The following is a 27,620-nucleotide window of genomic DNA, read 5'->3' as shown; positions in this document are numbered from 1 at the left end:
AACATTTTAGGTTAACATTTTTAAGTGTGTCAGAATTTGTAATAATGTATGTGTTTTTTAGTGGATAGCTTTAATAGTTAATTGATTTATTAATTGTTTAATTAGTTTATTGGCTTGTTGGTTATTATATAAAGGCTGGGTGTGATATGATGCATTGTTCTGAGGAAGTCCCTACTGGAGGGAAGAAAGCGCTAAACCTTTGTGAATAAAAGTTATTTGTACCCGGCAGTGGCTGTGTTGTGCTGTGCTTGTGAGATTCTACTTAGAAACTTGCATTACCGAAACCGTACGTGTGTGTGTGTGTGTGTGTGTGTGTGTGTGTGTAAATACAATGAATATAAAAAGTGTACACACCAGTGTTAAAATACCAGGTTTTTGTGATATAAAAAATGAGACCACAATAAAGCATTTCACAACTTTTCTCACCTTTAATGTGACCTATAATCTTTACAATTCAATTGAAAAACAAACAAAAAAATATATATAAAAATTAAAAAAATGTACAATAAGCTGGTTGCATAAGTGTGCACACCCTTAAACTAATCCTTTGTTGAAGCACCTTTTGATTTAATTACAGCATTCAGACTTCTTGGGCACACACCTACCATCAATTAAAGAGACTCTGATTAACCCAAAATAAAGTTCAGCTGTCCTAGTAGGATTTTCCTGACATTTACTCAGTTGCCTGCTACAGCAAAAGTCATGGTTCGCAAAGAGCTTACAAAGCATTAAAGGAATCTCATTGTTGAAAGGTATCAGTCCGGAGAAGGATACAAAAAAAAATTCTACAGAATTGGATATACCATGGAACACAGTGAAGAGAGTCATCAAAAAGTGGAGAAAATATGGGACAACAGTTGTTGCTGTTGTCTTTCGGCTTATCCCGGTTAGGGGTTGCCACAGCAGAACTCCGGTCCGTTAATGTTTGGTAGTGGATTTTTACATGCCAAGTTACCAGCCCTAACGCACAACCTTCAATGAAGGCATGCCCATTCACGCATGCCTCCATACAGAAGACGCTCTAGCTGAGAATCGAACGGGACATCGTCTTGCTGTGAGGCGACAACGCTACCGCAGCACCACTACTGTGGGCAAAATATGGGACAACAGTGATGTTGCAAAGAACTGGACATCCCTCCAGAATTGATGAAAAGACAAAGCGAAAACTGGTCAGGTCTATATTAGATTGTTGAAACGGCAGTACAGTGAATGCTTTTTCGACGACACATAAAGAGCGAAATGCTTAAACAGCGAAAGCTCAGGTCAGCCATTTTTTTTCTTAGGGAAAAAAATCGCTTGGCCTGAGCCGTGACATTGCCCTTTACTCTAGTGTGAAATTGGAGGTGGTATATTAAGTTGGGAGTTGGAGGCACATTGGGGTATGGGGGGGGGTGAAACCTCCCACTTTAAATTGTTTCAACTGGTGTGTTTTAATTTGTTGGTCTACCGATTTTTTTTCCCTGGAAAAAAAATCGGTGACCTGGGGTTTCTCTGTTTTACTATTTCGCTTTTTATGTGTCATCGAAATGGCATTCATTATAATACCATTTTGACAATGTAATATAGACCCAAACTGGTCAGGGAAGCTGCCAAGAGACCTACAGCAACACTGAAGGAGCTACAGGAATTTCTGGCAAGCACTGGTTGTGTACTATATGTGACAACAATCTCCTGTAATCTTCATATGTCTGGACTATGGGGTAAAATTGCAAGACAGAAGCCTTTTTTAACACAGAAAAACATCCAAGCCCAGCTAAAATTTGCAAAAAATATATATCAAGTCTTCCAAAAGCATGTGGGAAAATGTGTTATAGTCTGATGAGACCAAAGTTGAACTTTTTGGCCACAATTCCAAAAGCTATGTTTGGCACAAAAACAACACTTCACATCACCGAAAGAACACCATCCCCACTGTGAAGCATGGTGGTGGCGCTAACATGCTTTGGGGGTGCTTTTCTTCAGCTGGAACCGGGACTTTAGTCAAGGAGGAGGGAATTATGAACAGTTCCAAATACCAGTTACTTTTGGCCCAAAACTTTCAGGAGTCTGCTAGAAAGCTGAAGATGAAGAAGGAATTTCACTTATCAGCACGACAATGACCCCAAACATGCATCCAAATCAACAAAAGAACGGCTTCACCAGAAGAAAATTAAAGTTTTGGAATGGCCCAGCTAGAGCCCAGACTTAAATCCAAAAGAAAATCTGTGGAGTGACCTGAAGAGGGCTGTGCAGAAGAGATGCTCTTGCAATCTGACAGATTTGGAGTGCTTTTGCAAAGAAGAGTGGGTAAACATTGCCAAGTCAAGATGTGCCATGCTGATAGACTCCTACCCAAGAAGACTCAATGCTGTAGTTAAATCAAAAGGCGCTTCAACAAAATATTAGTTTATGGGTGTGCACACTTATGCAACCAGCGTATTGTACGTTTTTTTAAATTTTTTTACATTTTTTCCCCTAACAGATTTATTTGTTTTTCAGTTGAATTGTACAGGTTATAGGTCACATTAAAGGTGGGAAAGGTTTTGAAATTAATTATTATGGTCTCATTTTTTTACATCACAAAAACCTGGCATTTTAACAGGGCTGTGTACATTTTGTTATATCCACTGTATATCTACACATACATACTTGTGTATGTATATCTGTGTGTGTAAGAGTATAAAAGCATTAGCCGATCAACTGACTCACAAATCATTATAGAAATCTGTAGACTGAACTCCATTGGTCAAAGCAAACAAAAAAAAAAATCTAAAAATAAATAAAAGTGTTTTTGCATGTAGGCAAGCCTGCTGCATCCCATATGGTGGGTTGTGTCCCTCCACATGCCTGCAACTTTGAAATCATTCAATAGTGTAGAAATGGAAAAACTTAGTTAGCCCCATTGTCCACCAGTTTTGCACTACCAGTCACAGCCTGCAGTCATTTGGCAGCTTACTCATATGTAACCAGGTACATACACTTCCACCCAGCCTCTTATACAGAAAAACACGCACACACACACACACACACACACACACACACACACACACACACACACACACACACACACACACACACACACACACAGTAAGACATAATGATGAAGTGTACTTTGATCAAACAGGACAACAATTCCTAATAATTCAAATTGATCTCTTGACTAAATAAATTTCCTCATATTTAGGACCGAATGTCATGCCTATTGTCAGTATGGAAGTACTGTTTCGTTTTAAACAGGCCTAGTCAAATCTAATTTGCTTCGGTCTGTTCTCTTTTTATATGTATGCTTGAAAGTATTTCTGACTGTGCTTAGCCAGAATTACTGTATATTGTAACTGAAAAAAATATCTTCATTTACCAACATAATAGCTGAAAATTCCTTTGTATCTTTCTTGAAAGTTTGTACACATCTTTTAGCTGAATCATTGGTTGCTAGGTGTCATTGAACACTAGCAGAATTAATTATTCTGTTTAAGAGGGTGAACAATTATTCTGGCATAAACAGAGTTCCACTAACAGTGACCGTATATTTAGGTGAACCATAAGAAGCATATAGGCCCCTTAAATTAGTAATGGAAGTGTGGATGGGATGTCATCCACTGCAGTCTTAAATATATTATTTGTAAATTGTCTGGCAAAAGTCAGTCTATAGTTATTTCCAACATCAGCTTGGAGATTCCCATGGGTATGTTTGTGCTTAGCAAGGCATTTTCTGTTGCATCTATCATGTCATACATTTTCATACGTAGTTTGAGATCTTTGTCTAACTTGGCTATTAGGCAACTTTTCTAGGTAGTACTTTCATTTAACAATGCAAGGCTGACCTACTTGACATTGTTTCAGTACAGCTCTTCTCAGCTTCCATGGATTAATTAGTCCCCCTTAGGCACATACTTTTCCATTGAAAGTTTAAATCTTCTATGTATCATTTTTGAATTGTCCTTTGCTTTTGCTGTCCAACATTTTAGCCATACAACTAATTGTGCTGTTGTCCTAGAAATTTCTTCAGTCAGGTCATTCACATTATCAATTCTTTCTGTAGCTTTATTTGAAATTTCTGGCACTGGAATTTTAGAAATCCATCAACACTGCTGTCTTAAAGACTGTTTTCCACTGAACTAGCACAGACTGCAGTTTGTAATCTTTCTGTAAATTGTTGCTGCTGCCATTGCAGGTAACACTTTTGTTCTGAAGACAGCATTAATAATGGGTTGTGGCCAGTAATCAGGTTGAATTTTGTACGTCAGAGATATTGGTAGAATTTCTTTATTCCAGAAATCAAAGCAAAAGCTTCTTTATGCAGCTAAGAGTATTTTTGCCAGCAAGAAAAGGGTTTCTTGATTCATCTGCAATTGTTTTTTCATCTTTTGAAGGTGTGACATGTTGAATCACGGCTCCTCTGCCACAGAATTTGATAGAGTTCCTCCTGTGTTGCACAGAGACATTGCTGTCCATGTGCCACAGGGAGAGGCATTGCTGTCCCTGTTCCAAAGAGTGTGGCATTTCTGACCCTGTGCCTCAGGGTTAGGCATCACGGCTTTAGTGCTGTAAAATACGATATTATTACTTTGGTGACACAGAGTGAGGCATCACTGCTGTTGTCCCACAGAATGAGGCATCACTGCTTCTGTGCCACAGAGTGAAGCATCACTGCTGTTGTACCAGAGTGCCCCTGTGCCACAGGGTTAGGCATCACTGCTTCAGTGCTGTAAAATGTAATATTATTACTTTGAGACACAGAGTGAGGCATCACTGCTGTTGTACCACAGAGTGTAACATCTCTGCCCCTGTGCCTCAGGGTTAGGCATCACTGTTTCAGTGCTGTAAAATGCGATATTATTACTTTGGTGACACAGAGTGAGGCATCACTGCTGTTGTCCCATAGAATGAGGCATCACTGCTTCTGTGCCACAGTGAGGCATCACTGCTGTTGTACCACAGAGTGTAACATCTCTGCCCCTGTGCCACAGGGTTAGGCATCGCTGCTTCAGTGCCGTAAAATGCAACATCATTACTTATGTGCCACAGAGTGAGGCATCACTGCTGTTGTACCACAGAATGAGACATCATTGCTTCTGCGCCACAGAGGGAGGCATCACTGCTGTTGTACCACAGAATGAGGCATCACTGCTTCTGTGCCACAGAGTGAGGCATCACTGCTTCTGTGCCACAGAGTGAGGCATCGCTTCTATTGTACCACAGAGTAAGGCATCACAAGCAAGTGATACCTAAACTCTTGATCACAGTATAGCCAACATGATGGAATATAGGGATGAAACCCTACCTATGGTACAGATGCAGCTCAAATACCTGATGACCTGGCAGGGAGGATGGGTGTGCCTGTCCTGGAGGAGTGAAGATTCATGCAGACTAGGCAGATCTTTCAAGTCCTGGTGAAGTCTGGGGCTTACATGATTGCTGGTCTCAACATGCAGGATGACTGAGTAAGTGTGGTTGGTCTAAGGCCCAGAGCAGACATATCCTCAGAGGCTGTGCCTTATTTCCTGCCCAGCTCAACAGAGCTAAGTTAGCATTTCATGGGGGGGGGGGGGGGGGGGGTCAGACCAAGAAAATGCCTAGTGCATGCAGAGAATGGTGCAGGCACTCACTCACTCTGCTCCATCTCCAGGATGCTGCCGTCCCACTTTTCCTTCCTGATCTGCTGGGTGGCCCAGTCTAGTACTGCCAGAGTAGTGCTGCTCTCTACTTTCCTTTCCCTCTCTGCTGGCAGCCCCAACAATTGTAGCAGTGTAAGGGTTGGAAGGATGGAACAACAGGAAGGGTGCTTGGAGGCTGAAGGTCAGCTGCAGCGACTGGACCAAAAACAAACGTTTGGTCACCTTATCACATATAAGCAATGTTTTACATTTACGGAAAGCCTTGTCCTAACAATCTTTGTAGCAGCACTAACATTATACTTTAGGTAGGCATACATTTTCCAAAATGACCAAACCAAGAAATGCCTTTAACTCTCATTGCGTGTTTTGGGAGAGGGCGACACCTCATGAATGACCGTTACTTTCTCTGTGAAAGAGCATATTCTCTTATGTGCGGGGTGTACCTTATTAATTATATAATGTAAGGCTCACACTTTTTCTTTGTAACACCCACATGTTTTATCTCTTGATAGTGTTTTTTGAATTTGCTCTAACCAACTGGTATCATTTTGAACTATTAAAAACTAATAGCGCTAATGTGTAATAATAACAGATTTTGCTACATGTTTAAAACTGCCATACAGGCTTGCTGGGGCCAGCAACTGGCAGGGTACCCTGGTTTTAGTTTTTTTCCCCCCTGTCCCACTATAAGTGTAATTTTCTGTCTCACATCCACATCCTACTCTCATGTAGAGCTGGATAGAGGACTGGACTGGCAGGTAAGGGGGTTTGTTGTAGTGTGCATTATGTTGTGTGGAGAGCAAGACTGAGTTGTAGATAGCCTTTATTTATTTTTTATTTTAAAAAAACTTTCAAGAGTTGACAGACGTTTTGCTTATATTACATGAAATTAAGTTTATCCTCAAGAATGGGGCTGCCTTTCAGAGCTAGTAGAAACATCAGTGTCTGTTAGTTAACATTAGGGACTCAGTATGTGTGTATATATCTTTACTAGGTGGGGAGGGCTGCACAGTGGAGTGTTGTATTAAAAGCACCAAGCACTACATTTACTTTGTATATTTTCAGTCCAAAAACTGTCAGTGGTACATATAGAAAGGTTAAGTGTACAAGTGTTAAGTAAGACTCGATGAAAAACATGATAAATAAAGCTACAGCATCTTGCTGGAGAGGACTTTTACTGTAATTTATTTATTTTACAGCAGCTATGTTTCTGTCATAAGATTTGAGAATTTGTGAGGTATAACATATACATTTTAGTAGGAAACATCCCTTTAACTAGTCAGCATACTGTGTGATGCGAAGGAAGCACACTGAATAAGTTGTCTGGGATTAACAAGAGAAAAATTAAGTTGACATGGAAACTGTAAATTAAATTTCACCTGAAAAGTGACTTCTGAGGAACTACACTTACTCTGTGCTGTAATACAAATGTTGCAAGAGATACTACCTGTAACATTAGACTATTATATAACAATTCAGGTATTGGAAAAAGTCAAGCTTGTTGTTTAAAATGTTTTAATTTTATTGCAGATTTCCTAACTTTTAAGAACTGTATAAAGAAGAACAACCAGATACTGATAGTTTATTGCACCATGCATGCATAACTCCTTTACACTTCTGGTTTATTCATATAAATTACACATGCATGCTATATTTCGTTGTCTGCAGGGTATGTGTCTAGGCAATACCAGATGTAAGAGGAAATGGCATAGACATTGTACAAGGTGGCTGATGACAGGAGCTAATTCAGAAAGAAATCTAGGGCCCAGAGCAGATATGCAGAGAGTTCAGTGAATGTGTGCATGTACCTAAAAAGTATCCGTATGTATGAAATAGTGTCGTACTACTTCTGAGGTAACTGTCTGCGGCTTTTAGTCAAACTATTGGAAGTTTTTGTTACAAAACAAATGTCGTCGTGTTATTCAGATTAATTCAGAGCTAGATAAATGTCTTCGTTTTTCAAGTTTCGCTGTTATTTCACAGTGGGGAGTGATATAATTCCAAGACGGATGAGTACTCAGTTTCCTTCCAAATGTTTAAAAGCAGATCTCACTATGGAAAAGCAATGCCCTGAAATCTGCTTAAGGATGTTAACGCGGGCTGGATCTTTTGGAGGAAGTTGTAGGGGAGATTATTGAACCTATGATTCTTTGAGTAGTCTGGATAATTCATTTTTGAATTATAACGGTATAGTATTTCCAGAAATATTTTACATGTGTGTGTCTGTAACAGAAAAGAGTTCATGGTAATCTGTGGCAGATTTAAGGTGGTAATAGCATAGTTGTTGGATTATAGGTTCATAGGTAAGTGCTAGGAAGTCAGTCTGCAGATTATTACAAGTCTAGCCAAAACCCATTATTAATCATTAATGTATCCATTGTTAACAACTACAGTCTCTGTAACATAATAATTAACTACCTGACAAATTTGTGACAAAAATGTGTACCCAGCATTACTTTACCAGTTAACAAATTGATAAAATAATCAGATGATTTACTGACAGGAATTAATTAAAGGACAGGGAGGGTTAGCTGCAAGCAAGAAAATGTCAGTCAAATCAGACAAAACAGTAAAATAAGTAATTTAAAAGGCTAAAATTCCTTTCAGTTAGCAAACAGATGCATATAGAAATTTAAATGGCAGGGTTGGTAGCCTGCCATCACTGTCAGCTTATTGAATAACAAAAAAATTACAGTTTGACAGAAACATAGTATAAAAGACACATTATTTATATGATTGACATAAAGTTAGGTGGCAGTCAGATAAGTAAAGAAAGTAGGAAAATGCATAGCAGTAGAGTGAAAACAAATGGCCATTTTTTATAAATTTTACAGTGCAATGACACTGATTTTATACTGTTTGTATCATGGAAAATCAGCAGCTAAATAATTCTTTATTAATCATGCTGGCTGTTGGAAGAAAAAAATATTGGCAGGATAACATGTCAAGAGTCTACAATGTTTGAGGTCCAGGTAGAACACGCCTTAGAAAAATCATGAGGGAAATCCAAATGTGTTTCTTTTTTGATTCCTGTTAAGGTGTGATCCAAGTGACAAAAATATATAGTTCAGGTATGGAGTTCTGCTCTTTCCGTTTTGTTAAATGTGGAAAATTTAGCTACTTGATGACATTTAATTAAACTTTCCAAGCAGGAGGTTAATTTTAGCCTTATTGCTTATCTGGACAGTAGTCTTGTTGATGTGTTTTGACTAGAACAGGTGTTTCATCTTTTAGATTTGACAGCTGTAGGAGTACATTGAAGTTAGAAAAGCGTATTTGATAAGGATGACGTTGCCTTTCATATTTTGATAGGTTAAAATTGTGACCACTAGTGCTTGTAAAAACAGAGCTGGTAAGTTGTATCATGGTTTTAGTTTGATGTAACAAGGGGTATTTTAAAAGCTATATATGGTGGTAGATGTTTATTGCTTACATATAAGAAAGATGTAAATGTGTGTCTACACAGTTGCATACACTGCACAAGACAGTTAAACGCTGAAAGACCTTTGCTAAGAATCTAACTATACCATATCAGGTAGAAGGTGTAATTTCCTTTGCAGAAGAATTGTTGAAAATATGCACTGTAAGAAATTTTATTACATGAAGTGAATTTATTTATGATTTGGTAGACCTAGATGCTGGAAGTAGAGTACACACTTTGTGCTAAATACTTCTGGATATTTTTCCCAAAGTATCCTTGCCATGTTTTTTACTCTGTCCAAGCAGTCATTCAGCTGTCTTGTTAGCTTGCACTAGTGGCTTCAGTGTCATTTTCCCTTAATTGTCTGTTTAGACTCAGAATCCCTGTAACTTTCTGAAAAAAAATGCCTGCACATTTCATTTTGTCTGATTCTTAACAGTCCTCATTTCTTGATACAGCTCCCTACCCAAATCCTAATTTTAGAATTTCCCACTTGTCCATGAGGTTAGCTTTTAGGAGAAAACTTTTTAAACTTACCAGAAAGTTGTATTACCGATGCAGCACCATCTTGAAACAATTACTGTCATTGTTTTAAAGTCTGTATCTATACTTGCATGCTGTTGAGTAATGTAAAATGTATCTGTATTTGACCAACTTTGATGTCTGGTTGAGTAAGAAGTAAAGTCAAGTCTGGGGTTTATTATTTCGTCCACATTCAGTTGGCCAAAAAATCCTCAAAAGGCTTTTGGGAATCTACCAGTTTGTGTTATTTATATTTTACCTATGGCCTGTAGTTACATCTACCCTGTTTGAGGCTAAGTTTCCCCTGGTAGAATGAAATTACTTTCTTCTTGTTTCATTTGGGGGGGATTGGCATGTATATTGGCTAACATGACCCTTCTGTCATGCCATTATCCCCAGAGTTGTATACCTAACATCTTTATCTTACTGTTCTTCTTCCCTGACCACAGTTGTCCCTCTCTTGAACAAAATTATTGCCTGTTTGCTAAGCCCTAACATTACTTGCATAGTAATTCTGTCAACCCTGTTTGATTGTTTCTTTGTTTGTTTTCCATTTCATCTAAATGAATCTGTTGAGGTTTATGCTTTCTAATTAAACTTGAGTGTTTGACAGGCTGACTCAGACCACTAACATTTCAGCTTACTGTGTGTGTATCTACAATGCCATTGTTGTAGTGTTAAGCCTAATAATCCTGTGTTTGGAATTTATTCTGCTTTCTAGCCAGTGGCTGCCCTCTCCCTTACCGTTTATGTAAATTTATTATAACAAATAATGATACGAAATTGAGTAACCTCTTGTGTGAGGCAGAGGAAATGAGTAATAACATAACCATGGATTTGTTATTCCCACAGTGGGAAGCACTTTACTAAAAACAGTATGATTATGCAGAAACTAATAGTAAAAAAGTGTTTGAACGTAAGAATAGGAAATTACAAAGAGATATTCTTCAGTATAAACAGGAGAGGGCCTATAGATGGAAAAGTGGAAATACTAGAGGCAAAAATAATATATATGGGAAAGAGAGACGAAATTCCCATAAGCCACACACCCATGAACAAGATTTTTTATGGGAGAATGGGGAAGTGGAAAATTGGCCAACCCTGAAAAAACAGGGGAGGGGGAACCCTCGGTGGAACAGTTACAGACAATAATAGAAATATGGAATAGTGAGCTTCATGGTGCAGGGGAGATTTCAGCGATAGCGTCAGAAAGGCAGACAACTGACCCTATATTCCCCAACATATTAGAAGCAGGGGGGGGGGATGTTAAAATATATAATTATACAGCTCATAACATCAACCCTGAATCATTACAAATTTTGACAAAGGGAATGAAATACGTTCCAGATAGGTCAATGGACCTTACTGATACATTGGTTGAGACCAAATTGTTTCTTAGGAAATTAAATCTTGGAATATTCTTCCAAAATGACACAGAATATAGGTATAATGAAGGATTAAGAAAGAAGAGTACCTTTACCCCCCCGCTTGCCAAAACATTAATTTCTTTTGAGAATGTTATAAACAAGGAAATATATTTGTTGTATAACAAAAAGAAATATAACACCAAGCATAGAGCAACCAACCACCAGGCTATTTTAGCTCTGGAGAAACTTAATGAGAATAATGTAAGAGTAATGGCAGCAGATAAGGGGGGAGGGGTAGTACTATATGACAATACTAAATATAACAACAAAATTTTTGAAATATTTTACAATACTGATCAATATGAAGTATCATCACTAAATGAAGTTAATATTTCATATAGACGTATTGACTCATATTTGGAAGAATTTTTATTAGACAATAGAATAGACGAAGACTTGTACAAATATTTAAAGGTGGATTTTCCCATATTGGCAACAATTAAAGGGATCCCTAAGATTCATAAGAACCTATCTGACCCTCCCTTTAGGCCTATTATTTCTGGAAGCAACAGCAAAGTATTCCCTTTTGGGAAGTATATTGATTATAAATTAAAACATATATATACATCTATAAAGCATATAATCAAAGATTCGTGGGAATTTCTGGGATTATTCACACATGATTTATGGCATTCAGAACAGTTGTTTGTTACCATTGATATTCAAGATTTGTTTTCTTGCATACCCAAAGTGGAAGGTTTAGAAAGATTTATGTGTAGTTTGCAGAAACATAGTGGACTCTCCTCTGATGAAATCTCCTTGCTTGCAGCATTTATGGAATTAGTGTTGGATTTCAATTATATCTATTATGAAGGTGAATATTTTAGACAGGTATCAGGAGTGGCTCTGGGAGCATCATGTGCTCCCATATATGCCAACCTTGTGCTATTAGATTGGGAGGAGGAATTTGTACTGCATTCCTTTTGGATGAAATCAATAACAACGTATGTTCGCTTTTTGGACGACATTTTCATCCTATGGAAAGGCAGCAGTGATGAATTGACTGACTTCCTGAGGTATATTAATCAAACAACAGGATACTTAAGATTTACATATAAAATGGATAAAGAGGGGATTAATTACCTAGATACGTATATTTTCAATGATGGCACATCTTTTCAGTCACAAATATACAGGAAAGAAACGTATAGCAATGGATATCTACACTATGATAGTGCCCATTCATATAACATCAAAAGAGGTATTATAAAAGGACAGTGCATAAGAGCAGCAAGAATGACAACAACAAAGGAGGGTATGTTATCTGAACTAAACTTTATTGGCGGAGCATTTATAGAAAAGGGTTATCCAAGGGACATGGTAACAGACATTATAACATATGTGGCTAATGAATGGGGTCAGAAATACCCACCCTTATTAGGGATAGGTCTGGAAAATAAAAAAGGACCACCATGCCACAATGTAAATGGTAAAAAGGGAAATAGTGAAAAGAGACATTATAAAGCTTGTATTTTGAAATATGGAGCATGCAGCAATGAGATCAAGGGCATAATTCATTCCAATTGGAATATTCTAACAAGTGATAGTAGTATAAAGGAAAAAAATACCCAGTATTCCTAGTTTTGTATATAAAACAGGAAATAATATAAAGAGAATTTTAGAAATTAATTACAACTCTAATAATAGTAATACCAAAAGTGTGAAGGTTGGCACTAAAAAATGTGGCAACTGCAATTACTGCAGCTTTATTCTTGAAAAAGATTCAATTACACTCAATAACAATGTTAAAACTAAAATCAGATTTGTGAATGGGAACTGTATGAGCCAGCACGTCATATACTTAGCCCTGTGCAATACATGTAGGAATTATTATGTAGGGAAAACCGATCGATATCTGAAAAACAGAATATATGATCATTTGTACTGCATAAAAAAGAAAGATCCTAATAATGCTTTGTCAAGGCATCTTATGAATAATATCAGTTGCACAGGGTTTAAGTTTGCCATACTGGAATTAGTGAGACCAAACCCACGTGGAGGAAATATCAAGGCACTAGTGAGTGACAAAGAAGTCAGATGGCAGATTAGACTTAATGCGGCGGTATCACCAGGACTCAACGAAGTAATACCTACTAAGCCATTGTTAAGATAGTAGGTAATAAGTAATATATGAATCAAGCTACAAGGGTAGGCTGCATGTAATGTTAAATAAATATATAAACATATGTATATGTTTCTATACTAGAGAGGCATATTATAGAATAAATATTTGATGTGCTTAGTGTATGTAATGAAATAATTTCTAATTATAATCATGCAACATTAAAATTAAAAACAACTTTTGGGAGAATCAATAATAATTAAAAAGGAGGGCATATTCACTGACATTATATCTATTCACCAGTTAAGACTAGAATGGAGGTTTGTGTTAGTAGAGGAAGCATTTATTTTACATTAGGTATGAAATTTTATTGGAAATTACATCTAACAAAAGGAGAGGTTTATGAAACAATGATGGATTTTAATTTAATGTTGAAATGTTTTAACCTAAATGTAAAGTGTAGTTCATAACATTTTGAACTGTGTTTTTAAATTTGCATTCTTCTAATTGAATAATTAATGGTATAATTTATGTTTTAGGCGGGAATTTTTTGTATAAAAAGGAGGTGGGTGTATTGTAATGTTGTTCTGAAGAAGTCCAGTTGTACCTGGATGAAAGCGCTTAACAATCGTTGGTTTATATAAAAGAATAAAGGAGAGCTTTGGTCGGATTTGCCTGGATTATTTTTTCTGCTGGAGACAGTGGTATATCGTACAAGGTTGTTGTAATCCAGGAATTTCTTATTACCGTTTATGTAGTTAGTACTCTAAAACCCTTTGCTAGAACCATTTTCTTTTCGTTTGGCATTTCCCATACAAACATTGTCCAACATTAACAGTAACTGTTTACAGTTTAAAACCATTGGCAAGACTGAAATTGGTCACTAAAAACCCTTTCTTTTAAGGCAGCAAGTCCTTTTATGTCAGGAGTCTTGTTTGATCTTTCACCATGAATTGGGTGCCCCCAGAACTAATGCAGATTTTCTCCCCAAATATTGTCAGAGTTGTCCTTAAACGTGTTCATTAAGCTCCTCGTTTTCTTTCTGGGAGCAGAATCCATCTGGAAAAGAGCTATTCATACCCCTTATATACACCTTCAGCTTAGGCTGTACCTGAAGTAGATAAATGAGCTCTGGAAGACAGACCAGCTGTTGGTCTCCTTTACTCCGGGTAAGTAGGCCCAAGTGGACTGCTAAGCAAGCCATGTCCAAGGGGATTATTGGCTGTGTTGTCTTTTGGCAAGACCATGTCCAACCTAGAATTGATGGACATGCTCCACCTAAAGAAAAACATATCCCCTCGAGCCACACGCTCCAGGGATCTAAACCTCACCACAACAATAAATAGGACGTGCTGGAGGGATAGATTCCTGTCCCAGAGACTTCCCATGCTCTGGAACAAGATTCCAATCTACATTAGGCAGAGCTCCTCGCTAACCCTCTTCAGGAGAAACCATGACGAGTGGATGGGAATCAGAAAGTTTATCCCAGGGATCACTTCAATGGCTCTGCTGGACAGAGGCACAGGGAACTAATTTAAGGGGGCGGCGAAAGCCGTCACATTCCAGCTAGGCTTATAAATGTCTTCGGGCAGATAGCCTAGTACCTACCACTGAACCTATGGATCTAGGTGACAAATTTTACATTGGAAATGCAGCTGTCAGAGTCTACTTCCTTACGGGTGTGGTTGCTTGCCGTGACTTTTTCCGGAATGAATAAAGAAATGAATAACAAAACAAGTAAATAGTATAATATGCTTATTGAGGGTATTCATACCATGGATGCTTGGATGTGGCTTCACCCCTCACTAGATGCTATTGCTTAGAGAGAAAAGTGGTAGTATTATTATTATTAATCTGTTCATTGTTCTTGGTGTATAGATTTATTTCTGAGAATATTTGTCTGTTTTACTGTGGATGCTCCCTACTTTAATATAGTCCTTTGGAACATAGATTTCCCAGTGAAGTTGTATTATTTTGTCTAAGTTCCACTAGACAAGTAGCAGTGTGAGCTCATTTTTATATTGGTTTTCACACTTACACAGCAACATTGTCTTCTTCTTTCACTGTCCCTCACACTGGCGTTCCTTGTTCTCCTGTTACAGTGTTTGATCTTCTTTGGACCATTGGACTGCTTTCCTGCTTTGTAATTAAAAATGTTTCCTGCATGCTATAATTCTCCATTGAGAAGCTGTAACCTAAAAAAGAAGGAGTAGTGAGTAACACCCTGCTAGTCACCATTTGTTTTTGCACATTGGTCTTCATTACAGAGGGCTACCTGTTTTCTGTTACTAGATTATTTTCTAAATGAATATACATTCTAGTAACTTCTGCTAAGGTAGCTTTTTAATTTGCTTTATTTACTTTTATTCTGATTCGTGATTTTCCTAGCATAATGTTGAAGCAGCTTGTCTTTTTCTTTGTGTGATGTAGTGACCACAGGATTATACTCCGTGGATAACTTGTTGACATTGTTTTAAAACTTTACCGAAACTGAAATAGTGAAATATTCAAAATGCCCACTAGAGGCTCCAACATACTGGACCTTGTACTCACAAATGTAGGAAAATGCTGCACTCCCCAGTGTCATATCATGCCTGGTAAGGTCCAACCATAAAGCTGCCTCCTTTGAAATCAAAATTAACTCTGTAATACTAGTAAAACCAGTAACGGGAACTTTTCCAAGGCAAACTACCTTTCATTAAATGATGGTTTATCAAAATAAAATGCCCCTTTAAACGCCAACAGCACAGCAGCCTACACAAAGTTGCTCTCAGAAACTCTGTACAATCGTATAGATGTCTGCATGGAGTCTGCTGTACCTACCAGAAATAAGCCCAGAACTAGCCCCAGAAAGAATCCAACCTTGTGATATCCCAAATCAAGCAGAATATACAACAAAATGAAAAAATATACAAAAAATCAGGAAGGGTAATTCCCATAAAGATAAAAACTCTCTAATCAAAGTAAATAGGCAGCTAAAAGAGATAATTAGGTCAAACAAAGCCAGATTTGAGGTTAAGATATCTTCCCAGGTGAAAGGTAACTGTAAGACCTTCTACAGTTATGTCAAAAACCTCAAGGGCAGCACACAGCAGTGTGCTGAACTGGTGGCTAACGGTGCGACATTCACCAGTCCTGTTAGTGGACAAATTAATTTTCAACTTTACCCCCTTCTCACTCCCAACCATCCCCCCTAAAATATCCACAAACATAACTTCTCCAGCTATAACTAGAGAGCAGGTACTGGTTTCGCTTGCTAAAGCAAGAACACAGCCTCAGTAAACCCAGATAACATCCTGGGATGCCTCCTGAACAGTTTAAAATACAACTTATCAGGACCCCTGAAGTCACGTTTTAGCTGTAGTCTTAAAACAGGCTTTGAGACGTGTGAATGGTGGACTGTGATGGCTATCCCTGTTCATAAGGGAGGACCTTCAACAGATCTCGCAGTCTACAGATTCATTAGTCTGACTAGCTTTATTTGCAAAGCCATGGAAAAAATTATCATGGAAATTATCAGGAAGGACATAGGAGACATCCAGACACTGGATCCATCTCAGTTTGGCTTTGTCATAGGAATACCATGCATTTTGAACCTGGTGAACTTCGTTGAAAAGGTCACTAAGGCAATGGATAAGGGGAAAGCAGTGCATATTGCCTACCTTGATCTCACGAAAGCTTTTGATACAACACCCCACTTGGACATTGTCAACAAACTTTCAGAAATAGACTTAAACCTCTTTATAACATGCTGGATGGATAGCTAGCTGTCTGTTGGATAGGACTTAAGAGGTTAGGATCGGTGAGGCCACCCCCATAAAGAGGCTGGTCACCAGTGAAGTCCCTCAGGGCTCTGTGCTGGCCTGCTCCTGTTTGGCATCTACTTCTCGGAGGTCAAAGCCAATCTCAGAGGCTTCTGAGTGACTAAGTTTGCAGATGATTGCAAACTGAGAACAGTGACTGAATCCTCCCATTATGAGAAAACTTACTGCGTTGTAGTACATCCCGGGTAACTATGTTATCAATAAAACACTCTCTAAAAGTTAATTCAACAGTCAGGGATCTGGGAACTCATGTAGATGGTAACTTAACCTTTGACCAACATGTGTCCAAGTTAGAAAGAAAATCCTTCTATGTTGCTCAACTTATAAATAAGGGCATGGCGTCTAGGTCCAGAAATGTCACTGTACCACCGCAATCATCAGTCATTAGACCCATCATAGAGTATAATGCCCCCTTTGGTATGTACCTGCCAGACACATGTTGTAACTGGTTTGTCCAGAAAGGGTGTTTAGAAAAGAATAAAGGGAGTAAACAAAATGGCCTATGCTGATCACCTCAAAGCCCTGTCTGTTTACTTTATGTCATACAGACTACTGAGAGGTTGTCTTTGCCTAATGTACAAGGCAACCTTGAACCCTTTATTGATGAATAAATAATAATAATGGCCAAATATAGAAAAACCTATACAACCATTAGAAATAGATGAAGATTGAATAACATCCAAGTTCAAACAATGAAATATTTGCACTAAACAATCTAGATTAATTTGGACTATGCCTATTAATAACAGATCTATAAAAAAGAAGAGAAAACCAGTAGCCAACTTCCCATTGTAAGCCCAACGCTTATATCAAAAAAGTTGGAAAAAACAGGAGGTAATATCCATATAGTATTGGTCAAATACTGAAAAGAACACAGAAAAACACCCCCATTCCTGATCAGAGGATAACACTATTCAATGTTCCACTGTACACAAGAATTAAAGACCAAATAGGAAACTATTGGTAATCTACACTCATAATCTAATATCGAAACAAAAATATATATATGTGCCCACATGTTAGCCTCTTAAACCTATTACATGTATATTCTTAGCGCCAAGAATGGTCACACCTATGGATAGAAAGGAAACAGATAATTGAAGACAATTTGCTGTTCACCACTTAAAATTAGTAACAAAAATTTTAACAGCCAATACCAATAATTAGAAAAAAACTATAACCAAACATATACACAATAAATACATGCCAAGAACCGTATTCATAAATGTCCATAGAACAATGTCGTCAGTTCAAAAGATATCACCAGTTCAAAGAAATCAGTAATTCCAGTCACAATGATGCCCATATTATAATCCTTCCTGTGAAAAAGAGGTTGGATTTTTGTCTACACATTGGATTCCTTTATAGTTGCTGGTTCCGTTTTGGTTTTGTGTGATTATTGGAGTATTTTGGTGCCGTGCAACGTTCCCCATGCAGGAGGTTGTATTTGACTGTTTGGTTGTATAGGTTTTTCTACATTTGGCCATTATTATTATTTATCAGGGTGTTATTGTTGTCACTAGCTAGGTCTGGTGGTTCCTCTAAACATGTGATTTTTTGGGTTTACCTGGGTCATTCCTCTGATTAGTATGCTTAAATAATATTTACCTGTATAGTCAGTGTGTGATTATTGGTCATTTTCAGTTTTCTATCCTTATTGTAGTTTGGAATTCATTTTTACATCATTGCATATGTGGATACACCTTGATTTTTAGTAGTCAAAATTTTTTTAATAATTTCTTCTATGCTTGCTGTTTTTTCACTTTTTTAGGTTATGTTAGTGTCCCATTGATTATTGGAATGTAGCAATTCTAACAGGTTGCTTTCTGACCTGTTTTTTTTTAGCTATTATTGTTCCTTATATTTGGATTGACGTGGTCCCCTTGTGGTGTTACCATTATTGCAAATCCTATCATTTTGTTTAGCATCTGTGTTAGAAATGTGGATCTTTTTAATCTCTCGGCTGATAGAGAGGATTTAACTGTTTTTGGCCTTGGATTTGGCTGCACTAATAATTCCTCTAATGAACCCCTGGGATTAGAATCCTCTTGTAGTTTAGCCTTTGACAATCTTTTTAAACATCTTAAAACATTACGTTCAAATGTTTGGCATTCCAAACTATTTAAAGCCTATTTGGCAAAAGGCATTACTCCCAGGGGTCTTACCCCATGTGGGGCAACCGGATAACGAACTTAATAAACAATGGAACCAAATTCAACAGCAGGCAACAATGTCATTTGTTGAAGCTTTGTCTAAATTTTATGACAGAATCATTGACTCTGAAATCAATATTGTCACTGAATTATGTAATGATGTTCAAAAATTCGAAGGTGAAGTATTTTTCAAAAAGTATCTTAATAAAGTGGCCAATGATCTCACCAGTCTGGAGGAGCAGTTAAAACTCAGGAAAATAAAGAAATTTAGGCATGACGAGGTGGACTACTAGGGAATTAACCCATTTAGCCATCCTTCTAAACATGTACGATTTGTTCCGCAATCATCTAAAACATCAAAAAGGAAGAGACCTAGGTCTATTCTGCGAAACAAATCTGTAAGTATTGGCTCGTCCACTGATGATGCTTCTTCTTTTACGGATAGTGATCCACCGTCAGCATCGGATTCACCCAACCCCAAAAGGGCCCAGGTTTCCATCCCTTTATGGGGAAATATAAACGTGGGGGGAGGAAACACAAAAGGAATCGAGAATATCCAGAGTCTGTTAAAGCTTGTGACACAGAAATAGATCATGTTGTTCATTCTAATGTTCTAAATTTGTCAAGTTTTGTTTTGTCACCGGATCATTTATCCATTCTAAATAAAGGTCTAACTTTTATTCCTGGTTTTGTTACATCGGAGGATGTGTTGGCTCAAGATGTTTTGTCATTCTGTAGAACTCTGAATTTGAAATTACAATCTGGAGTTGATGCAACATCACAGAATCAAGATAAATTTGTCTATCACAAATCTAAATATTTTCCTCCTATGCACCCTGTTGTACATCAATTTAAAAAAAAGTGCTCAGAGATGTACATTTTACAAGCTCTGAATTTAGATTTAAACCTAATAATTTGTCCTTTTCTGAGAAACAAGCTATTTTAGAATTACAACATAATAAGGACATAGTTATTATTTCGGCAGATAAAGGGGGTGCTGTTGTTGTGTTGAACTGGTCAGACTATGACAAGGAGGCTAGAAGACAATTATCAGACAGACAATACTATGCCGAAATGGGATTAAATCCAACACATAAATGTAAGTCTCAGATTGATGATTTCCTGATCAATGCCAGAAATACGGGTATCATTACTACCTCTGTTTTTCAACAATTAACTATTCAGGATCCAACAAATCAATATATTTATTTCCTTCCAAAAATACACAAAGACCCTTTGGATCCACCAGGCAGGCCAATTGTTTCTGGTCGTGGTTATTTAACAGAACCGTTGTCTATTTTTTTGACCAAGCACCTCAAGCCTTTATTATCTCTTGTCCGGTCACGGCTGCAAGACACTACAGAATTTCTACAGATTGTTGCAGATACACAATTGGAACCTGGTTGGCTGATGTGTACATTAGATGTTAGTTCACTTTACACGAATATCCCACATGAGGTTGGCTTAGAAGCGTTGACTCATTGGCTCAGTATGGCACATCTATATGATTCAGACTTTAACATTTTTTTAGTTGGCCTTGCAGAGCATGTCCTTACTAATAATGTCTTCTTTTACCAAGATCTGTGTTTTTGGCAGACCAAGGGTACAGCAATGGGAGCATCTTTTGCTCCCATTTATGCTGACCTTTTTATGGCCTATATTGAGGATCAAATTATTTACAATAGTAGCCATAATATATATCTTACTGAAATTGATATTTGGAGACGTTATTTGGATGATTGCTGGATGGTTTGGAGGGCCGATGTTGAGTACCTTAATGAATTTGTTTCATATTTGAATGATAACAAGTGGGGCTTACAGTTTACCATCAATTATGATTTATATACCATTACTTTTCTTGATGTATTAATAACAAGACAAGATGATGATACTTTAAGCACACAGGTCTTCAGGAAATATCCTGAATACAACACGGTCCTCCATGCATCCAGCTTTCATCCACCACACATTGTTAAAAATATACCGAAATCTCAATTTATATGCATGCGGCGTATATGTTCAAAGGACGTTACTTTTCAGGAACATAGACGGGATCTTACGAACAGATTCCGTGAGAGAGGTTACCCTATGGGACATGTTCTGCAGGCCAGCAATTGGGCCAACAAATCATCAAGGCAGGATTTGCTTACCTATAAATCTAGGGAACAGGGAACAACACAGCCAATCAGGCTAGTCACAACATATGCTAGAAATTCAGAAGTACTTATAAATAGTATTAAGAGAAATTGGAATATTTTATCAAGCCACCCAGATTTTTCTGACATAATACCTGAAAAATGTTTATTTTCTTTTCGAAATGGAAAGAATTTAGCTTCATGTTTTAGTCATTATAAACATACACACATTTCTGGTATTATACAATCAACACAAACTACCCTAACTGGTGAATGTCTTGTTGGATGTTTCCCTTGTGGGCATTGTGTCAATTGTGACAAAATTATGAAATCTAACCAATTCACAAGAAGGAATTGCTCTAAAGTTTATGATATTCAGTTTTTTGCAAATTGTAGCAGTGAATGGCTTATTTATCTGGCCACATGTAGTTGTGGGTCTTTTTATGTTGGCTAGACATCGAGGCCTTTGAGATTGCGTATATCAGAACACATAAGCAATATTAAAACTAGGAAAATCAACAGTGTTTTATATAAACACACTCTGAAACACAACACTGCCAAATTTTCTTTTATTATTATAGATGTGATCAAGGGCAACAAATTGAATAAGACTGGTTGGCACTCTATTTTAGATACCAAAGAAAAGAAATGGATCACTAAATTAGGTGCTTTGTTTTCACCTGTATTAAATGAGAATTTTTGAATGGACCAATAAGATGTAAGCACATTTAGTATTTAAACTGCAATATTATGCATTTCATGTTTTTTCACTGAAGCAGGCTGTGCTTTGTTGCCAGCCGAAACCGGTCTGATGAATGTTATAATAATTTCTTTCGAATAAAGAGGTTGGATTTTTATCTACATGTTGGATTCCTTTATAGTTGCTGGTTCCGTTTTGTTTTTTTGTGATTATTGGAGTATTTTGGTGCCGTGCAACGTTCCCCGTGCAGGAGGTTGTATTTGACTGTACTACCTCCACACATTCCATACATTTTTTGTTACATGGGAGTGGAAACTGGATTTCTTTAGCATAGGTGTGAGCCCTACAGACAATTCATTCCTGATATTGGTCCATCCATTTCCCAGGCGTTTGAAAATTAGTGGGCCATCTGTTTTCCCCAACTTGGGAAGGAGGTTTTGTTTTAAATTTACTCCAAGATCACAACATATTTGAGGGAGAAAGACAAGGGGAGGGGAGCAAGAGAGAGAGAAAGAGAGTGATGATTATTTCTTCAAATGCTACATGTTTTTTATATGCTACTATGTTTTTCATAAACTATTGAGTTGTCTTTCTCTGAGCTGGAGTAACCTTACAGAAAATAAAGTGGGAGATGCCCCCCCGCAAACACATTTGTCTTAGTTTATGTACATTACTGTTCTGCAGAACTTTATTTCCGGTGGCAACTTGTATTTAGATCACATGTGTTTTCAAGAAGAAAGCTTTCTGAAATTAAGGCAGTTCAGGTATCTTTCAGAATTATTGTGTTTTAAGATATTATAAGGGAAGCCCTTCAGTACTTCAGTTGTTGAAGCTGTAAATTAAAGGCAAAAGAGAGAAACTGTGATGGAATCAAAAGAAAGAAATTATAACGGGGTGTTAATGTAACAGAGGATTGTGGGATGTGGTGTCGGCCTCTACTAAGTCAAGGCAAATTACCAAAGTCTGATGTTGTAAGACATTTCTGCAAATCCTCCTGTCACCAGAAATCCACTTTCACGAAAATATTACCTTCTCCAGGCTGCTTAATGGGGTGAGTTGGGGGTCTCCTTCTCTAAAAAGGGATCATGGACTCTACCCAACAACACACATACACACTTGATGTGTTCAGGTAAAACAAACGATGGGAACGGTAATTTACTAAAGTGTGTTTTCTTCATCTGTTTTGCTCTTGGTCTTCTAGTTGTATGGTTGTTCTTACCTGCTTCATTCACATTTTGTATGTCCTGTAATGAGCAAAGGAATTTGTCTAAATTGTATTGGCAGTCCAACAGTTGCCATCTGATAGTCATTATGGCTGGAAAAAGTAAACTTACCTGTATTTGTGCTTCTCCTGATCCCTAACCCTTAGCAGCATTTGCTCATCCATTTTCTCTATCCCATTTTATGCAATTTAGTATCACAGGGAACTAGAGCTTGTCTCAGCAAGTAATGCATGTTAGCCTGGAACTAGTCCTGGATAGAACATCAGAGTATCACTGGACACGTCCACACACACACACACACACACACACACACACACACACACACACACACACACACACACCTGTGAGCAGTTTGGGCATACCCATTGCACCTACCTGTATGCCTGTGGTGTGTGGAAGAAAACAAAAGGCCTTGCCCAAAACCTGTGTAGCTAGAATGAGGGCATGCAAACTCTGTATAGAAGGTGCTAAGCAGCTAAAATCACTGTAATTATAATTTTTACACCACTTCTGCAGATATTTGTCTGGTAACTCTTTAGACCATTACCTTTTTTTTCTTCTTTGCTTCATGCTTTGGCTCACTAGCCATTCACATGTTCTCTATCTGGTATGTCACTATAATTGTGCTCATTTATTCCTCATAGGTGAGAACCAGGTGTAGTACAGCCATCATACATTGGTAATTCCACATCTGCATGCACATCTGCATCAGGGCCCAAGAGATGGATGTAAAATGGGCATAGCAAGTGTGTACCACTCAGTCATATAACTACTGATGAAACCCTTCAACAGCTGCTGCCCCTGCCAGCCAGTCCCTGGCCTCCACCAGAAGTACTTTTTCAGGTTTCATGTCCCAAGATGTGTGCCCCACTCTCATCCTTCTGGAAGAGGTGAGCAGGCCGATTCTGTCACTCCATTCCCACCCAGTTTATCCAGAAGATCATTGTCTGTATTTATACATTCAGGCCAATAAAGCCAAACACCACTAGCTGCGGATATGCATGTTTTGGACATTTTAGTGACCTGATCAGCACATCATAAGTAGATTGTTTGGCTATACTTTAGAAACTCAGGTCTTTAAATCCAGGTGATGTCCATAACATGCATGTCCATAGCAAGTGGGGTTTGGCATTATTGGCCTGAAATGTACCCACAAAATATAAAAAAAAAAACTGATAAGCATTCAGAAGCCACGTAGCTAAATGTAGCTAAAACAATGTCCTTAAGGATTTATTTGCATCTTTCCCATGGACCTCCATTACAGGCGGTTTAAGGTATCATATAAGGAACATTTTAGCTTTGGTGGTGGTTTTTTTTTTTTTTTGCTTAATTTAATGAATGGTTTGTCTGTGTGACCTTTGTACCTTTTGCTTTGGAGGTTATTTGGGATATTTTGCAGACACCTTAATGTTTATGGGCATACGCTAGGTTTAAAGCCCTGTGTTTCTAAAATGTATCCAAACAATCCACTTTAGCTGTACTAATTGGTATTTAAAAGGCTGAAACATGCACGTCCACATCTAGTGGAGTTTGGATTTATTGGCCTGATTGTACCCATAAAGACATGAAAATTAAAAAGTTAATTGCTTTCCAAAGTCATATAGCTGAAACAATTTGATGTCCTTTAGGTGTCACACAGTAAAAACTCTTAACATTGCTACACATCTTTTAAGTGAAGAGATGTAGGATGTCAGGGCTGATAATTTGAACTTATATGTTGGGACGACTCTGAAGTCCCAAATTTATGTTTCTTCCCAGAAAGTGTGTTGGAATAATGGAACATACTTCCTGAAGAATTAGTAAGAGTAAAAATAGAAACGGGTTTCATCTAAGACTTTCAAGACAAACAAATGTTAGACTGTTTAGTTGGGATTTCAATAAATCTGCAACAGCTTGAAGTACAGACGGAGTCTTGGAGAACTATTGAGTAGTGGTAGGCATTTGTAAGTGGTACATGGGTTGCTTTCATTTATACACACTGCAGCCAAGTTACAAATGGCTTTAAGTGACGAAAGTGTTTTAGAGATCACCAGATTGCTTCTTACTGTGCAGCATAGTATTCCATCACATCAGATAGATTAACTAGAACTCAAAGGCCAGTCAGATATCTAAAACCCTTTTCTGGGAAGCATTTTAGTTAAAGACAGATCATTGAACAGTGACTGACCTTGTGAGGGACATCACAATGACAAAACCCCTATTTAAGTAAGGGTAGGGAAAAGGCAGGAGGGCTGGAAGAAAAACAGAATAAAACAGGTTAATACCGCTGATAGCAGGTGCAGCGTAACATACCACTTGAGCCACCAATGACATTCTGAGGCACGGCTAAGGCTGATCGGGGACCATGCAGATTATCCTCAGGTTGTGCAGGTGTAATGTACTTCACAGCACTGTCTTCTGCTGTGTCAGGAGTCTGGCAGGCATTAGTAAGCAAATGCCTCAAAACAGTCTTAAGTCTGGCAGACTAAGATGGCATAAGCAAATGTATTTCTTCTCTAAAGAAGACAGTGTCCAGGAAAATGAAGTAGGATGTGTTCATTTGTTCTTGTTTGCTGCATCTGGTTTTACAGTTTGCTTCTAATATGTTATTGTTCTGTTAGTCCAGTTGTTTCTAAGCTGGTATGAGAGTGGACATGTGCCCATAAAGGTGTAAGTTAACATGTTCATAACTGCAAACTGTTAACACAGCGTTTGTATATGAATAATGTACTCTGCTGGCATTTGTTGTGAGTTTACAGTGATCTTTATTCCTCTGAGTTAGTATAGTTTCTTATCTAAGTGAGCTATCATCAATCGATTTATTTTCCTAGATCAAAATTTGTCACAGCTTAATCTGCTAGTGCAAGTCTTTCAATTGTTGTAACAAACTGTCATGACACTTAACTTCAAACTCATCAAGTGACATTTTTGACAGTAACCACTGTGGCGGCATGATATCCAAGGATGTTTTTTTCTCTTTATCGCTAAATGTTATTTGTAAGGAACCGTTGTTTTAAATTTTTTTATTATTATTTCAGTTAAATTTTGACCTTCTCCTTACTATCTACTAGTCAGCAAGTTCTAAATAGATGAGCATTTGACTTGTCAATTTAAACTGATCAGCATTTTCACTCCCCTGTCACTGTTCTCTGTAGAAAATTACTGCTGATACAATGTTTGTTGGTTTACTGTTAGTACATTTTTCTCTTTTCTGTGTTTTAGTAAAATATATAAACCAGGGGGCGGGGCGATCAGGTGCTGCCTGCCTGCCAGCCAGATGGGTTTCATTAAGTAGGAAGTTCAGCCTGTTGTTGTCACCTGATCAAACATTCACAAAGATTTAAGTAAGTGACACTGGAAATCAAAATCTAAACCAGCCTGTCACTGAAGTGCTGGAGTATTGTAAAGTAGGCAAAAGAACTAGAAGTGGGTTAGTTAGAAAACTGAAGGAGAAAATTACATAGAATTTAATGGAAATTTTGTGAACAGTGTATGCAGAATAATGTTTAGGATAAGAAGTGAGGCTTAATAGAAGGCAGAAGTTGAGCAGTTTATGTAATGTTGGAGTGAATGATAATTGTTAAAAGGAAATGTGTATTCTGCATGAACAAATACTACTGTTTTATTTTCTTTTGTATTAATGCACTTGTATCTGTGCCACAATGTTAGTTTTGGTTTAGTGAAGTTGTTTGTGAAAAAAATGGTATGTAGAAAGAACTGTGCTTGTAGGTCATAGTTTGAAATGTTTGGTCCTCCAGCGTAGTTCCTTAGTTTACTGTCCTAAGTCTCTGAGGAATGCATGAATCTCCCATCCACTTTTTGAATTCCTTAAATCTAGCTTTCCTTGCCCTTCTTGCATACAGCAGCACCCCTGAGAAGGCCACAGTGAACGCCTTACTTTCCTGCAATGCTTCCATCCCCAACCTAAGTGACTTCCCCTTCACCTGTTTGACTAACGGATGTATTACCATTTGCCATACTTCTCAACTGTCCAGAATTTACAAAATGTCCACATTTTTGCTACCTATTTTCTCTCTGTTCCTCAGAAATGTGGTTTTCCAACAGATCATTGAAGACTGAAATCACTAAACAATGAGAGATATTTGAGTGCCAAACTTTGTTTCCTTTAGAAAACACATGCTAATGCAAAACCTATAATTCTAGCAACTTCCTAAGAGGATTATTTAAAATATGTCCTTGTTTTTGGGCTTTGCCGCCACCCCCCCCCCCCACCCCCCCATTATTGTTGGAGTTCTCCAGATTTCTTACTCTAAGAGGTTGAGAGGTGTGTCATTTGTACTGTCATACACAGTTATGGTGTCTTTGTTTTTTCTCTGCTTGGAACAGACCCCAGTTGCTGTATTCATTCATACTAGTAATGACTTATAACTGCTATTATCATTACTACTACTGCTATAGAAGAAATGGCTATAGTTTATTGCATACGAGGACTGAAGCATTTTAAGGAGAGACAAAATAGGGTGATTAAAGTGTACAATATTTTAAGAGAGAATGTGTGCTGTTTGTTTTTTACGAGTAATGGTATGGTTGACAAGAGTCATGAGGTCCAAATTAAT

General features: G+C 37.7%; 1 protein-coding gene across 4 annotated transcripts in view; it reads left to right on the top strand.

Annotated features, from left to right (window-relative positions):
- LOC122813050 (dual specificity mitogen-activated protein kinase kinase 6) overlaps positions 1–27,620 on the top strand; it is a 751,080-nt gene that overhangs the window by 373,052 nt on the left and 350,408 nt on the right. The gene's annotated exons all lie outside the window — the stretch shown is intronic.

The sequence above is a fragment of the Protopterus annectens genome, chromosome 10.part0, assembly GCF_019279795.1.
Source record: "Protopterus annectens isolate FY-2018-M chromosome 10.part0, PAN1.0, whole genome shotgun sequence".
NCBI lineage: Eukaryota > Metazoa > Chordata > Ceratodontiformes > Protopteridae > Protopterus > Protopterus annectens.
The sequence above is the reverse complement of the archived record's forward strand: the minus strand, read 5'-3'. Positions and strand labels throughout refer to the sequence as shown.